The sequence below is a fragment of the Oncorhynchus masou genome, chromosome 30 (assembly GCF_036934945.1).
Source record: "Oncorhynchus masou masou isolate Uvic2021 chromosome 30, UVic_Omas_1.1, whole genome shotgun sequence".
Classification (NCBI taxonomy): Eukaryota; Metazoa; Chordata; class Actinopteri; order Salmoniformes; family Salmonidae; genus Oncorhynchus; species Oncorhynchus masou.
In genome coordinates this window covers 37517010-37533354 of record NC_088241.1, presented here as the reverse complement: position 1 = coordinate 37533354, position 16345 = coordinate 37517010, and positions in this window count along the sequence as shown.

Below are 16345 nucleotides of genomic sequence, written 5' to 3'. Positions count from 1 at the left end.
CAGACTAAACCGGATACTTTTATACTTATAAAACTGCTATCGCGAACTGAATATCACTAACTGCTCTCCCCAAGACCACAGTCTCGGGAAACATTCCAAAGAGAGATAAGGAAACTCCCTCCTCTCCTGGAAAAGAAAGTGTACATTTCGTTAGCATTCTCTATGCTACATCTTAATCAGCAATCCAAAAGTATTAATCATAAACCAAACATGATAATGGTAAATCTAATGTCCTCACTTCAATTATTAAACGTTTGTTTTAATCCAACCCATTGTTTATGTATCCTTTATTTTATTTATTTATTCTGTATTTAACTAGGCAAGTCAGTTAAGAACAAATTCTTATTTTCAATGACGGCCTAGGAACAGTGGGTTAACTGCCTGTTCAGGGGCAGAACGACAGATTTGTACCTTGTCAGCTCGGGGACATGAACTTGCAACCTTTCGGTTACTAGTCCAACGCTCTAACCACTAGGCTACCCTGCCGTCCCATTTAGCACGTACTACCCTTAGACACGGCAACCTTTATCTCGCAAATCGAGTCTAACGGTTCACTGGTCTCTTTTTCCCATGATTCTCCATAACCACCACACCACAATGCCCTTGATGTTCATGAACAAAAACAATTAAAAGTTAATTTTAGGTTTGGTGACCCCAATGCTAATTCCTCCATGATCTGTCCTCCCTTTCGTCCATTCTGTAAATCTATTTCATAACAAGACGACATAAAATGTCTCACGAGATTTAAAATCCCCCAAGGTTTTCTGAGTTTGCAAGAAGTGTTTGGCCAGATAATGTTAATTTGTTACCTCTTTAGAATCCATTCCCCTGGCATTTCGCATAGATTCTTCAACCCAAAACACCTTTTCCTTGGCAAATTTAGCCAATTTCTCATCATAAGGAATCTGTGATATTTGATCCCTGGCATCTATAAATAAATAAAAAAGTTGTGTAAGACGTGGTCTCCAATGTCTCCCTTCACATAAAAACAGTAATCTCTATGAACCACTAATGATCTAACTGAGGCTATACACTGCTATGTACCATTTTCCTGTCCCGCTTCTTTGAAGAGAATTTGTTGCTGCTCTTTTGAAAAAGATGCAAACACTTGCATGGCAGCATTTCCTCCGAATGCAACAGGCTCCATTCCCACCTTACACTCCCTTTTCCAATGACCATCAGCCCAACACCTAAAACAGGACTGTTGATTTTCCCTTTCCTCCCTGTTTCCTTGTCTTACTTGGGCCATTGAAATCACGGTTAATGACATTCACTGTGGCTGCATTAACCACCCGTAGAGCTGCGGAATGAATGGAATTAGCTTCTACTCTCAACGCTGCTTGTACTATTTCATCGCAGTGAGAATGTTGGTCCACTACCCCCGCAATTGCCGTTTTGTTCACAGGCTTCAAACCTGCCATCAAAGCCGAGGTACAAATTCTATCAATGTTCTCACGTACCCAGTCTTTCTGCAGCTGAGTACGTCTTCTAATTCCGGGTTTATCTGTGTTTAGATTTCCTCACTCCCGGCTCTAATATCCGCCTTTTTTAAACTATTTTCCAAGGTAGCGATACCCACTTCCCCGGAGAATAGTTATGGTATTTGTGCCTATTAATTGGTCACGGCACTTAATACCTTGTATTAGAACCAATACTATAGCGTCTGCAAACGTATTACTGGAGAATACGGGTGACCTAATGTCTTATTCCAGTGTTACACCTCAAATATCAGTGTTGTTGATACCAAAATTATTTACACTTGTCTTCCTATTTCAAAATAATTTGTCACAGTTCCCTGTCCCGACAGGGCATAAACCAACCTCTCTCCGTATTGCTACTGCTAATACACACAAATCAAACAGCGTTCAGTCTGTTATTGCTTTTCATTTAACCATGAATGTGACTTTCTTTCAGAATTTATAGGCAACCATCTATCACTATCCACATACACTCTACTGCCTCACTGCCACTACAGCTGGGACTTTTGTCCCTCTTACAGATCTCGCAGGGGAATACCTTGACTAGGGACCTATCCTATACGGAACATACCATACACTGTAATGTCACTCATGTATCTCGCAGAGGAAAACCTCCACTTGGGACCTATCCTTAATGGAACCTACACTACACCTTATATTTATATGGATCTTACAGAGGGAAAACCTCCACTCGGGACGTATCCTTAAAGGAACCTACCCTACACCGTCATGACACCCATGAATCTCGCAGAGGATCACCCCTACTCGGGACCTATCCCTATGTAACCTACCCTACATAATTTATTTTCCTGGAACTCGCAGAGCTACCCCCCACCCCCCTTATTCGGGAGGTATCCTTATGGAACCTACCCTACACCATATATTTACGACCGGTCGATACACAATGGGCCTACTGAATAAACTCTGGCTTTCTAGCTCCATATCCTACTTTTGTTCAGCCTACGATTCTCATATCCCCAAGTTGTCAAAATGAGTGGAAACAGGTGTAGGAACTGTGCCTACCTTGTTTGTTGCCAGCTCTTGCTCCACTAATCTGGACTCTCTGGTTTGACTATGAATCGTGGTGAACCCTGCTCGCAGCGCCAACTGTTAGGTTCTAAATATCATAGTAAGAAATTGATGGACACTATAAAAGCTCCAACCAAGTTTAATCACCCAAAGGATTGAACAGCTAAACAGACAAATATATATTTCCACCAGTGGTAGCATATATACCCCAATTTGGGTGGAGTCTCCTCCTTCTCTCTTAACATTGCATCTTTATTACTAGGCAGGAAGTTAAGTGATACGGGCCACAAACTGTTCCTTCTCCCTTAAGGTGACCTGACCTCAACCTCCTTCCTCACTAATCCACATCTCTCCATCTTTAGTGTCTGCCAACATGTGATTATCTTTCCTTCACTCAGTACATTCCAAGCTTAATTGCATCCACCATATACATTCCTCCTACAGATAACCATTAACATCTGGTGTAGACCCCAGAGACGTATGGCACCCCTCATATCTCTAGTATAATTGATGATTACCAATATCTAAAGTTTAGACATACGAACCCATCAAACTCAACTGGTTATGGCATGAAGCAGCTCACAGAAGAATGACATCGGTAGCCGGTAGGGTAGGAAAGACATTTCAACTTATGATATTTACTAGTAAATGCTAACTAAGGTGACAATGGGTGTGCAAACCAGGTATTGAAAAAGTTTAGTCTGACGTGTTGGTTAGTAGGCTATTTGTCATCATGCACTGTTTGCATCAGGGGCTTATACAGGGATGGGCCTGGGTGGACAGAGGCTCAGTCAAAAATATGAAATTCCCAGTTTATTTTATTTATTCCAGTTTATTTTATTTATTTAAATTTTATTTAACCTGCTACAAACCAACTTCATAAAAGGTTTTAAAAATAAGTTTTATTTGACTAAACGTTTCATGGCGTACACTAAGGCATTGTTGGCAGAATAGATTCATGTAATTCACCAATACATTTCTTGGTAGTCCAAAAAAATATTGCTATCAGGTTGTAAATCACAGCTGGCCTGGTACATTGTTGGCTGTCTCCATTTGGGATGCACTGTTTCAGTTTCAAAGACTCAATATTCTGGACAGAAACAGACGAATATAACTAAGGCTGGGAATGTCAATACAATCAAACTAGCAAGGGCAATGAGCACAAGTCAGTCATAACGTAGCTAATAGGCTAGTGTGTCTATTTATGTAGAAAGCTAAAAACACAGAGCCTAACGTTAGCTAGACATCGTCTGCTAAATGACTTAAATGTAATGTAAATGTAATCTAGCTAGTTAGCTACTAGGAGGATGTCATAACATGCCATTGGAGGAGTCAGTGAGTGACTGACTTTTTCCCCTCATGTAGTTTTTTGGTGGCTATATACAGGTGATGAAGATGTCATTTGGTTATCTAGCAAGAACGTGAACAACTGTTATCCAGTTTGCATATCTCTTACATTCACAAATTCACTCTGGCTATCTACCACTAGCTATCTACTCCAATTTCAGAGTACTCTCGTCTGAGTGTGCCAGAGGAAAGAACAATTGATGAATTCAGGAATGTGCAACGCCCAATGAATATGACAGGCAAACAGTAAACATAGGCAAAAAAGTAATAGTTTTACAGCCAACTAGCTAAGAAAGTTTGAGAAGGTTTATCTAATGTTCATTTGTTTGATTTGAGATCATCTTGCTCTGGCTAGCATTAGTTGTTGATCTTGTTGATGAGGTGCATAATTGAGGGAGAGTGCGCCTTCCTTTTCGTGGTTGTTTGATCAATAGGAATGTAAAGTTCCCAAATATAAGAGCACATATTTGCAGAAATCCATTCAGGTGTATTTTGTGGCTTTTGGCGAATGTCTTCTAATAATTGTAGCGACCCGCACAGACAGCTGTGTGTTATGTGTTAGGCTAGGAGGTGGTTGTGTTGTACTGACCAGTACCCGGTGTTCGCGGGGTCCGACATGTCAATCAACCTGCTATCTGCCAATCACGGGAATGCCTGGAATGTTCTGATGCCGGGCATCCTGGTGGTTGGCGGAGTGGCGTGGAGGGGGGTTGGGCAGGGGGGTGGAGCATTGGAAGTTAAGACCAGGTTCAGCCTTTGTTCTCTCTCTCTTACGTCTGGGCTTCTCAAGAGAAGGTCACGATTGGCTTGTGGGTTATCTGTCATCTTTTTGGCGTGTGCTACGGCCCAAACAGTAGCCTGTGTAAAGTTGGTTTAATAAACCGTCAATTCGCAAACTCAAGCCTCTGTCTGGACAATTGTTCATTTATGATCTAGTCAGGTCATTACATAATCTAAAGTCGCGCTGTTGAAACTGCCTGTAAACACACAGTCCAGATCAAAGTGAATGATAACAGGCACGTGCAGCCTACTGTAGCTCTGATTGGCTATGGCGCACCGGTCTGTGTAGACTCCGGTCCTGGACAAGACAGATGTTTTTATTCAGTTTTATTTACTGTCTATTAATTGTCCAAACGCACAGCCTCTTTCCCTTTCTATATTGCTATAGAATTTTCACAAATGCCTTAGTATAAATAATTCCGAAACATTCTAAGAATTTTGAAGACGTGAAAATGTTTTAAAAGTGTTATTTTTCCTGGGGTTGTATATTAACAGATTTGAATAAGATTATGTTGCTAAAATGCTGTCAGTTCCACTTTAACTACAACGTTTCGCACACGTCATTTTCAAAGAGATGGCTAACAACAGAAAGTGTGCTGCAATAAGAAACACACTTCCACTCACCAGATAATGATAATTTTAAACTTATTTTTGTAAGTTATTCTTGAAAAGGGAGAAGCTAGCAAATTTACAACAACATTCACTTTGACAACACCTGCTGCAGCCGCTGCAAACTAGCCGACAACAAAAGCTAGCTAGCTAGGCCGTGGGAACACTACTACTAGCTATTGCGCAGTGACCTGTTGGCCTTCAAGTTTTTCTAGAAATGGTCCCAGCCTTAAAGTCAAAATGTGATTGGTTGATTCTACTGTCACTCCAAAATGTTGCCCTAATACAGTTGAATGGCAGATGCCTTTATCTACTGTAGCTACTGATGGCCTAGCCAATGGCTGACTTAACTAGTTAGATTTATCTTCCCTGAGACCAACAGAGAAAAATCCTGATTGGATATTTTTTTCCTCCTCAGTGTTAAACCTTTCCAACATAAAACTGAATTGACTAAATAAGAACATAATTGAAAATAATAATATAATTGTATTATTATAATAATGATTTTATAAATCCTTAGCCCTTCTCTGAAGGTGTAGAATGTCCATTGTGCGTTCTCCACTATGTTTGGGTTAGTAATAATTTGTATAGTGGCTCTATTTCCCTCAGTGTGCATTTTTTCACTATTCTGAATGTCTAAAAAATGCACATGTTGTTCTGAAATATGAACACAGAAATACTGGACATTTTAAACTCTTATTATGGTGATTTGACATAATTGAATTTGACTTGCATTTTTCTGGTCTCAGCCTTGACTCTCACACCCCTTGTCCCCCTCCCGGTCTCGGTCTTGAATCGGTCTCGTCCGCCTCTAGTCTTGGTCTTGAATCGGACTCGATTGGCTCTGGTCTTGGTCTTGAACCGGTCTCGGTTTAGGTGGTCTAGAACACAACACTGAATTCCCAGCAGCATGCATGCCTTTTTTTAGATAACTGAAGGAAGCACACACATTCTCTTCAGGAAATGTACCTTTTCTAGTTTAGTTATATTTATCATACTATAGAAGTGTTTACTTTGCAGTTTGACTAGCATATTTTGAGTTGCAATGTCCCATACATCAATGCCCAAATCACCTTGAAGTTCTGTATCTACAAAACAAGTTTTGCAGCCACGTAATCCAAAAGGAAAGCTACAGCTAATGTTTGTTCCCAAAATTACTGTTTGCGATTCCCAAATTATTCCTTTGTTCCACATGATTCAAGTCATCTTTGACAATGGCGACATAAATTGTTCATTTAGTTTAAAGAATCGATTGATATGAATCAAATACATTTTTCAATTAAAACCAAATTGAAATGTGAAGCAGGCCATCTGTTAAAAAGGAAATAAACGTTGTATGGACTTTATTGTCCATGAGATTATGGATAATTGGTTATTTGAATCAAACGACGTAGTCGAAAAATGGAAAACAGATAGATTTTCGTTTTTGGTTTCTGCATTAGAAAAAAACGAAAAACGAAAATTGGAAGTCGACCTGTTTTCTCATTTATTGTGTCAAAATTGGATATGGAATAACAGAAAAGAAGAATCACTGATCAACAAATAGTATTCCCTGCCAAATAACAGGCTTTGTGAAATTAAGATATGTAGAAATATGCCTCCCCTGGCTTACTCGATCCAACTACCAAACACACACGCAAAACCAGACTGTACCGTAGAGTAGGCCAGAAGGCTAAATTGAAAAACCTCTATCAAATAAAAAAATGGCGAGGCCGCAAAAGTACTTCTGTGCAAGGGTGTTTATTTACATAGTGATTCTGGGGGGGAAAACAATACTGCCACCAAAAGTATACATTATGAGTTAGCTAAAAACAATGCGACCCCATCAACAGCTCAATCAAAAGAATCCCCCTTTGAACTGAAAGTGAGGCTCCTTTGTAGGGGAAGCCCCTCCCATCAGAACATACCAAACACTTTAATTAATTAAGCAAATACCAACATCCAAGCCTACATTTTCACTCAGCTAAACATATCATGAATTAGATACATTGCACCTTTGCAATCCATTTATAATGATACAATATAACACAATATAACACATTTACAAAATCCCGTCACGACTGACATGGTGTCTTCCAATACGCCCATTCCCATATAAAAGAGCCATTCGGGATAGGCACTACAAAGCCAGCCCGATTGCTGTAGCTCTGGTCCTTATCCCAGCATACCCGGAAGCTACAGGGACGGAGAAAGAGGAACAGAAACATACAGTGTATTCATCCATAATATTGATAAGTACAATAAACATTGCTTAAATTAAACATGAACTCTTGTTTGTATATTCTTTATACCATAACAAACTGTTACTGACGGGAGGAAAGAATAAAGTGTGTTAATTACAGTACACTACCGGTCGAAAGAACACCTACTCTATCAAGGGTTTTTCTTTATTTTTACAAGTTCTCTACATTGTAAAATAATTGTGAAAACATCAAAACTTTGAAATAACACATATGGAATCATGTTGTAACCATAAATGTGTTAAATCAAAATAGATTTTATATTTCAGATTCTTCAAATAGCTACCCTTTGCCTTGATGACAGCTTTGTACACTCTTGGCATTCTCTCAACCAGCTTCACCTGGAATGCTTTTCCAACAGTCTTGAAGGAGTTCCCACATAAGATGAGAACTTGTTGGCTGCTCTTCCTTCACACTGTGGTCCGACTCATCCAAAGCCATTTAAAATTGGTTGAGGTTGGGGATTGGTGGAGGCCAGGTCATCTAATGCAGCATTCCATCACTCTCCGTCTTGGTAAAATAGCCCTTACACAGCCTGGATTTGTGTTGGGTCATTATCCTTGAAAAACAATTGACAGTCCCACTAAGCGCAAACCAAATGGGATGGTGTATCGCTGCAGAATGCTGTGGCAGCCATGCTGGTTAAGTGTGCCTTGAATCCAAATAAATCACAGACAGTGTCACCAGCAAAGCACCCCCACACCATGACACCTCCTACTCCATGCTTCACAGCGGGACATGCACATACAGATATCATCCGTTCACCCACACCGCGTCGAACAAAGACACGACGGTTGGAACCCAACAAATTTCCAATCTGGACTCTCGACCAAAGGACAAATTTCCACCGGTCTAATGTCCATTGCTCATGTTTCTTTGCCCAAACAAGACTCTTCTACTTATTGGTGTCCTTTAGTAATGGTTTCTTTGCAGCAATTCGACCATGAAGGCCTGATTCACACAGGAACAGTTGATATTGAGATATGTCTGTTACTTTGTGAACCATTCTGTGAACCATTTATTTTAGGCTTCAATTTCTGTACCTGGTAACTCTAATGAACTTATCCTCTGCAGCAGAGGTAACTCTGGGTCTTTCTTTTCTGTGGCAGTCCTCATGAGAGCCAGTTTCATCATAGCGCTTGATGGTTTTTGCGACTGTACTAGAAGAAACCTTCAACGTTCTTCAAATGTTCCATATTGACTGACCTTCATGTCTTAAAGTAATGATGGACTTTCGTTTCTCTGCTTATTTGAGCTTTTCTTGTCATAATACTTTTACAAAATAGGGCTATCTACTGTATAACCCCCATACCTTGTCACAACAGAACTGATTGGCTCAAATGCATTAAGGAAATAATTCCACAAATTAACTTTTAAGAAGGGACACCTGTTAAAACTTCTTGGCGCACCGATCTATTTAGCGGGATCATTTGTCAACATCCGCTTTTGCAGAGCGCCAAATTCAAATTCAATTACTACAAATATTTAATTTTCATGAAATCACAAATGCAATATAGCAAAACACAGCTTAGCTTGTTGTTAATCCACCTGGCGTGTCAGATTTAAAAAAAAAAAGCTTTACAGCAAAAGCTTTCCAAGTGTTTATGTTAGGACATCTCTCTCAGCAGACAAAATATTACAAACAGCTAGCAGCAAAGTAGATTGGTCACAAAAGTAAGAAAATCAATAAAATGAATCGCTTACATTTGATGATCTTCGGATGTTTGCACTCACGACACTCCCATTTCAAAATAAATGTTCCTTTTGTTCCATAAAGATAATTTTTATATCCAAAATACCTCCATTTGGTTGGCGCGTTTTGTTCAGAAATCCACAGGCTCGAGCGGTCAGAACGGGGCAGACGAAAATTCCAAATAGTATCCGTAAAGTTCGTAGAAACATGTGAAACGTTTTTTTTTATAATCAATCCTCAGGTTGTTTTTACAATAAATAATCAATAATATTTCAACCGGACCGTAGCTTTTTCAATAGGAGAGAGAGAGAAAACGTCTGCTCCAAGCTGTTGCGCATGCAAAACTCTGCTGGCACCCAGCCATCCACTGACGCGATGTGATCGTACTCGCTCATTTTTCAGACTAAAAGCCTGAAACTATGTTTCTGAAACTATTTCTGTTCACACCATGTGGAAGCCATAGAGAAGGAAATCTGGTTGATATCCCTTTAAATGGAGGGAAGGCATGCAATGGAACAGAGAGGTTTCAGGAAAAACATCACTTCCTGGTTGGCTTTTACCTGCAATATCAGTTCTGTTATACTCACAGACAACGTTTTGACAGTTTTGGAAACTTTAGTGTTTTCTATCCTAATCTGACAAATATATGCATATTCTAGATTCTGGGCCTGAGAAATAGGCAGTTTCATTTGGGTACGTTTTTAATCCCAACATCAAAATACCCCCCACACTCAAGAGGTTAATTGAAATGCATTCCAGGTGACTACCTCATGAGGCTGGTTGAGAGAATGCCAAGAGTGTGCAAAGTTGTCATCAAGGCAAAGGGTGGCTATTTGAAGAATCTCAAATATAAAATATATTTTGATTTGTTTAACATTTTGTAGGTTACTAAATGATTCCATATGTGTTATTTCATAGTTTTGATGTCTTCACTATTATTCACAATGTAGAAAATAGTACAAATAAAGAAAAACCCTTGAAGGAGTAGGTGTTATAAAACTTTTGACTGGTGGTGTACGTACTAAGATAGCGAAGTTAACTTGTGTTTTGACCCACATTGCTAATGTATCTGAAAACAGAGCGCGGGGGGGGGGGGCGGTGAGTGTTTGTATTAGTATACCAAAAGTGACGGACTTCTCCGTCACATTACCTTCCTCCTCTCCCGATGCGACCAGGTTCAGGAAGCCGGGATAGGTAGTCCACCGTGACAGTTCATTTTCCTGCCTTGTGACAGATACAGAACCGTAAGGGCTGGAGCTCCAGATACCACCTGGTCACACGAGAGTTCCGGTCTGGTTTTATGGTCTGGATCTAGGTCAGGGCTCTGTGGTCCGTGTGCAGGTTAAATTCCCTCCCAAGAAGGTGGTACCGGAGGCTATCTAGTGCCCACTTTATAGCCAGGCACTCCTTCTCGATGGTTGAATACCTGGTTTCCCTGGGCAACAGCTTTTGACTCAGGTACAGCACAGGGAGCTCTTCTCCTGACTCCCCTTGGGCCAGTACCACCTTGGCATAGATTCTACAAGTGTCTGGAACTTTATTGGAGGGATGCAACACCATTCTTCCATGAGAAATTCCATAATTTGGTGTTTTGTTGATGGTGGTGTAAAATGCTGTGTCAGGCGCCACTCCAGAATCTCCCACAAGTATTCAATTGGGTGGAGATCTGGTGACTGAGACGACCATTGCATACGGTTTACACTGTTTTCATGCTCATCAAACCATTCAGTTCCCTGTGGATAGGGGCATTGTCATCCTATATGTGCATAGCCATAGTATCTAAATTAATGGTCTGCCCAGAAAAGCTGTACTGGCTCAACGCCCCATTAAGACACTTCATGTTGGTTTTTTATTTATTTAGGCAGTTACCTGTACATAAGCATAATAACACAGTCTGTATCACATTTAAACACTTCATCCAAAGTGCTTTACCTAAACACTTATTTACATAACTAGGCAAGTCAGTTAAGAACAAATTCTTATTTACAATGACGGCCTACACCTGGCAAACCCAAACGACGCTGGGCCAAGTGTGCGACGCTGGGCCAAGTGTGCGCCGCCCTATGTGACTCCTAATCATGGCTGCTTGTGATACAGCCTGGAATCAAACCAGGGTGTCTGTAGTGATGCCTCTGGCACTGAGATGCAGTGCCTTAGACCACTGCACCAATCGGGTCTAAATAAATGTAATACGAGCTGAAGTGGATGGTGAATGAATTTGGGCAGTAGTGAATAGATGTGCAAATAAAGTAAATGTCATGAAATCTAATTTTGTCTTAGCTTTTAACTTATAAAATATTTGATTTTATATCACAGGTAAAATGCAGCAATTACATTCACTTGTAATACTCATCAAGAGAAGGATGGGAAGTAGGGGGAAAGGGAGTTTCTTCAACAAAACCCATCTACACCAATCTTCCTCAGACCCAAATATCTCCAAACAAGTGTAATTTGTCAACTTTCAGTAAAAAAAACACACACTTGAGGCTAATATAAATATTCAATTAAATCAATTTAATCAAAGAACAGTTGAACAATTGAGACACAGTTAGGATGAGGGTGTGCACCATAAATCAACTTCCCCTAATGATTCCTGGAGTGAACAAGAGAAAGCATGGGGCAGTTGAGGAATCATTCAATTTCTATGAGAGGGACACAGTATTTAAACACACAGGTAAAACATACAGTTCATTCCGAAAGTATTCAGACCCCTTGACTTTTACCACATTTTGTTACATTCGTTACATTCTTATTCTAAAATTGATTATCTTTTTTTCATCAATCTACACACAATACCCCAAAATGACAAAGAAAAAACAGGTTTAAACATTTTTTGCAAATAAACTCAGAAAAATGAAATGTCCTCACTGTCATCTGCGTTTATTTTCAGCAAACTTAACATGTGTTTATATTTGTATGAACATAAGATTCAACAACTGAGACATAAACTGAACAAGTTCCACAGACATGTGACTAACAGAAATTGAATAGTATGTCCCTAAACAAAGGGGAGTCAAAATCAAAAGTAACAGTCTGTATCTGGTGTAGCCACCAGCTGCATTAAGTACTGCAGTGCATCTCCTCCCCATGGACTGCATCAGATTTGCCAGTTCTTGCTGTGAGATGTTACCCCAATCTTCCACCAAGGCACCTGTAAGTTCCCAGACATTTCTGTGGAGAATGGCCCTAGCCCTCCAATCCAACAGGTCCCAGACGTGCTCAATGGCATTGAGATCCGGGCTCTTAGCTGGCCATGGCAAAACACTGACATTCCTGTCTTGCAGGAAATCACGCACAGAACGAGCAGTACGGCTGGTCGCATTGTCATGTCATGATGAGCCTGCAGGAAGGGTACCACATGAGGGAGAAGGATGTCTTCCCTGTAACGCACAGCGTTGTAATTGCCTGCAATGACAACAAGCTCAGTCCGATGATGCTGTGACACGCCGCCCCAGATCATTGATGGACCCTCCACCTCCAAATCGATTCAGCTCCAGAGTACAGGCCTCTTTGTAACGCTCATTCCTTCGACGATAAACGTGAATCTGACCATCATCCCTGGTGAGACAAAACCGCGACTTGTCAGTTTATAGCACGTTTTGCCTGTCCTGTCTGGTCCAGCGACAGTGGGTTTGTGCCCATTGGCGATGTTGTTGCCGGTGATGTCTGGTGAGGGCCTGCCTCACAACAAGTCTACAAGCCCTCAGTCCAGCCTCTCTAAGCCTATTGCGGACAGTCTGAGCACTGATGGAGGGATTGTGCATTCTTGGTGTAACTCGGACAGTTGTTGTTGCCAACCTGTACCTGTCCTGCAGGTTTGATGCTAGGGGGCACTATTTTTATGTTTGGAAAAATACCTTTCCCAAAGTAAACGGCCTATTTCTCAGGACCAGATGCTAGAATATGCATATATGCATAGGATAGCAAACAAGTTTCCAAAACGGTCAAAATTTTGTCTGTGAGGTAAACAGAACTGATATTGCAGGCTAAAACCTAAGGAAAATCCAATCAGGAAGTGTCCCTGTTTTTGAAACCTCTTGGTTGTTATGCATCCCTATTGCCCATTTAACGGGATATCAACCAGATTCCTTTTTCTATGGCTTCCCTAAGGTGTCAACAGCCTTTAGACATAGTTTCAGGCTTTTATTTTGAAGAATGAGCGTGAACGACCACATTGCGTAAGTGGACAGGTGGGGGCTCTCAGAGTGAGTTGTGCACAAAAGAGAAAGGCGGCCATTGTTACTCCCGGTCCTAGTGAAAAGCCAACTGTCCCGGTTGATATATTATCGATTAGATATTTGAAAAACACCCTGAGGATTGATTTAAAAAAAAAACTAGACATTTTTCCGTGGACATTATGGATATAAATTTGTCATTTTTGTCTGCGTTGTCGTGACCGCTCTTTCCGGTGGATTCCTGGGCATAACGCACCAAACTAACGGAGGTATTTGGACATAAAAAATATCTTTATGGAACAAAATGAACATTTGTTGTCAAAATGGGAGTCTTGTGAGTGAAAACATCCGAAGATCATCAAAGGTAAACAATTAATTTGATTGCTTTTCTGATTTTCGTGACCAAGTCACCTGATGCTAAGTGTACTTATTGTTTTGTTGAGCGATCGATGAACTTACACAAACGCTTTTATTGCTTTCGCTGTAAAGCATAATTTCAAAATCTGAGACGACAGGTGGACTAACTTCTTGCGTCGAGCAATTCCGTATCCGGGAGCGTAATCATAGCCTCAAGCTCATTGGCATAACGCAACGTTAACTATTCATGAAAATCGCAAATGAAATGAAAGAAATATATTCACTCACAAGCTTAGCCTTTTGTTAACAACACTGTCATCTCAGATTTTCAAAATATGCTTTTCAACCATATTTACACAAGCATTTGTGTAAGAGTATTGATAGCTAGCATAGCATTAAGCCTAGCATTCAGCAGGCAACATTTTCACAAAAACAAGAAAAGCATTCAAATAAAATAATTTACCTTTGAAGAACTTTGGATGTTTTCAATGAGGAGACTCTCAGTTAGATAGCAAATGTTCAGTTTTTCCAAAAATATTATTTGTGTAGGAGAAATCGCTCTGTTTTGTTCATCACGTTTGGCTAAGAATAAAAAACGAAAATTCAGTCATTACAACGCCAAACCTTTTCCCAAATTAACCCCATAATATCAACAGAAACATGGCAAACGTTGTTTAGAATCAATCCTCAATGTGTTTTTCACATGTCTATTCAATGATAAATCATTTGTGGCAGTTGACTTTCTCCTCTGAAGCAAATGGTAAATTGCACACAGCTGGAGATTACGCAATAATTTCGACGGAGGACACCAAGCGGGCACCTGGTAAATGTAGTCTCTTATGGTCAATCTTCCAATGATATGCCTACAAATACGTCACAGTGCTGCAGACACCTTGGGGAAACGACAGAAAGTGTAGGCTCATTCCTGGCGCATTCACAGCCATATAAGGAGACATTGGAACACAGCGCCCTCAAAATCTGGGCCATTTCCTGTTTGAAATTTCATCTTGGTTTCGCCTGTAGCATCAGTTCTGTGGCACTCACAGATAATATCTTTGCAGTTTTGGAAATGTCAGACTGTGTCTCACAGTACGGACATTGCAATTTATTGCCCTGGCCACATCTGCAGTCCTCATGCCTCTTTGCAGCATGACTAAGGCATGTTCACGCAGATAAGCAGAGACCCTGGGCATCTTTCTTTTGGTGTTTTCAGTCAGTAGAAAGGCCTCTTAGCGTCCTAAGTTTTCATAACTGTGACCTTATTTGCCTACCGTCTGTAAGCTGTTAGTGTCTTAACGACTGTTCCACAGGTCCATGTTAATTAATTGTTTATTGTTCATTGAACAGTGTTTAAAACCTTTACAATGAAGATTTTATGAAGTTATTTTGATTTTTACGAATTATCTTTGAAAGACAGGGTCCTGAAAAAGGGACGTCTTTTTTTGCTGAGTTTATATAAAAAAATATTACATTTACATAAGTATTCAGACCCTTTACTCAGTACTTTGTTGAAGAACCTTTGACAGCGATTACAGCCTCGAGACCTCTTGGGCATGCTACAAGCTTCACACAAGTGTATTTGGGGAGTTTCTCTCATTCTTCTCTGAAGATCCTCTCAAGCTCTGTCCGGTTGGGACGAGAGAGTCACTGCACAGCTATTTTCAGGTCTCTCCAAAGATGTTAGATCGGGTTCAGGTCTGGGCTCTGGCTAGGCCACTCAAGGACATCCAGAGACTATGTTGTCTTGGCTGTGTGATTAGGGTAGTTGTCCTGTTGGAAGGTGAACCTTTGCACCAGTCTGAGGTCCCGAGCAGGTTTCCATCAAGGATGTCGCTGTACTTTGCTCCGTTCATCTTTCCTCTCGATCCTGACTAGTTTCGCAGACCCTGCCACTGAAAAACATCCCTAAAGCATGATGCTGCCACCACCATTCTTCACCGTAGGGATGGTGCCAGGTTTCCTTCAGACGAGACGCTTGGCATTCAAGCCAAAAAGTTCAATCTTCGTTTCATCAGACCAGAGAATCGTGTTTCTCATGGTCAGAGTCCTTTAGGTGACTTTTGGATAACTCCAAGCGTGTTGTCATTTGCCTTTTACTGAGGTGTGGCTTCCATATGTCCACTCTACCATAAAGGCCTGATTAGTGGATTGCATCAGAGATAGTCGTCCTTCTGGAAAGTTCTCTCATCTCCACAGAGGAACTCTCGAGCTCTGCCAGAGTGACCATCAGGTTCTTGGTCACCTCGCTAAACAAAGCCTTTCTCCACTGATTGCTCAGTTTGGCCGTGAGGGCAACTCTCGGAATAGTCTTCATATTTCCAAACTTCTTCCATTTAAGAATGATGGAGGCCACTGTGTTCTTGGGGACCTTCAACGCTAGAGAAATGTTTTGGTACCCTTCCCAGATCTGTGCCTCGACACACTCCTGTCTCAGAGCTCAATGGACAATTCCTTTGACCTCATGGCATGGTTTTTGCTCTGAAATGCACTGTCAGCTGTGGGACCTTATATAGAGGGGTGTGTGCCTTTCCAAATCATGTCCAATCAATTGAATTTACCACAGGTGGACTCCAATCAAGTTGTTGAAACAGCTAAAGGATCAATAGAAACAGGATGCACCTGAGCTCAATTTCTCAT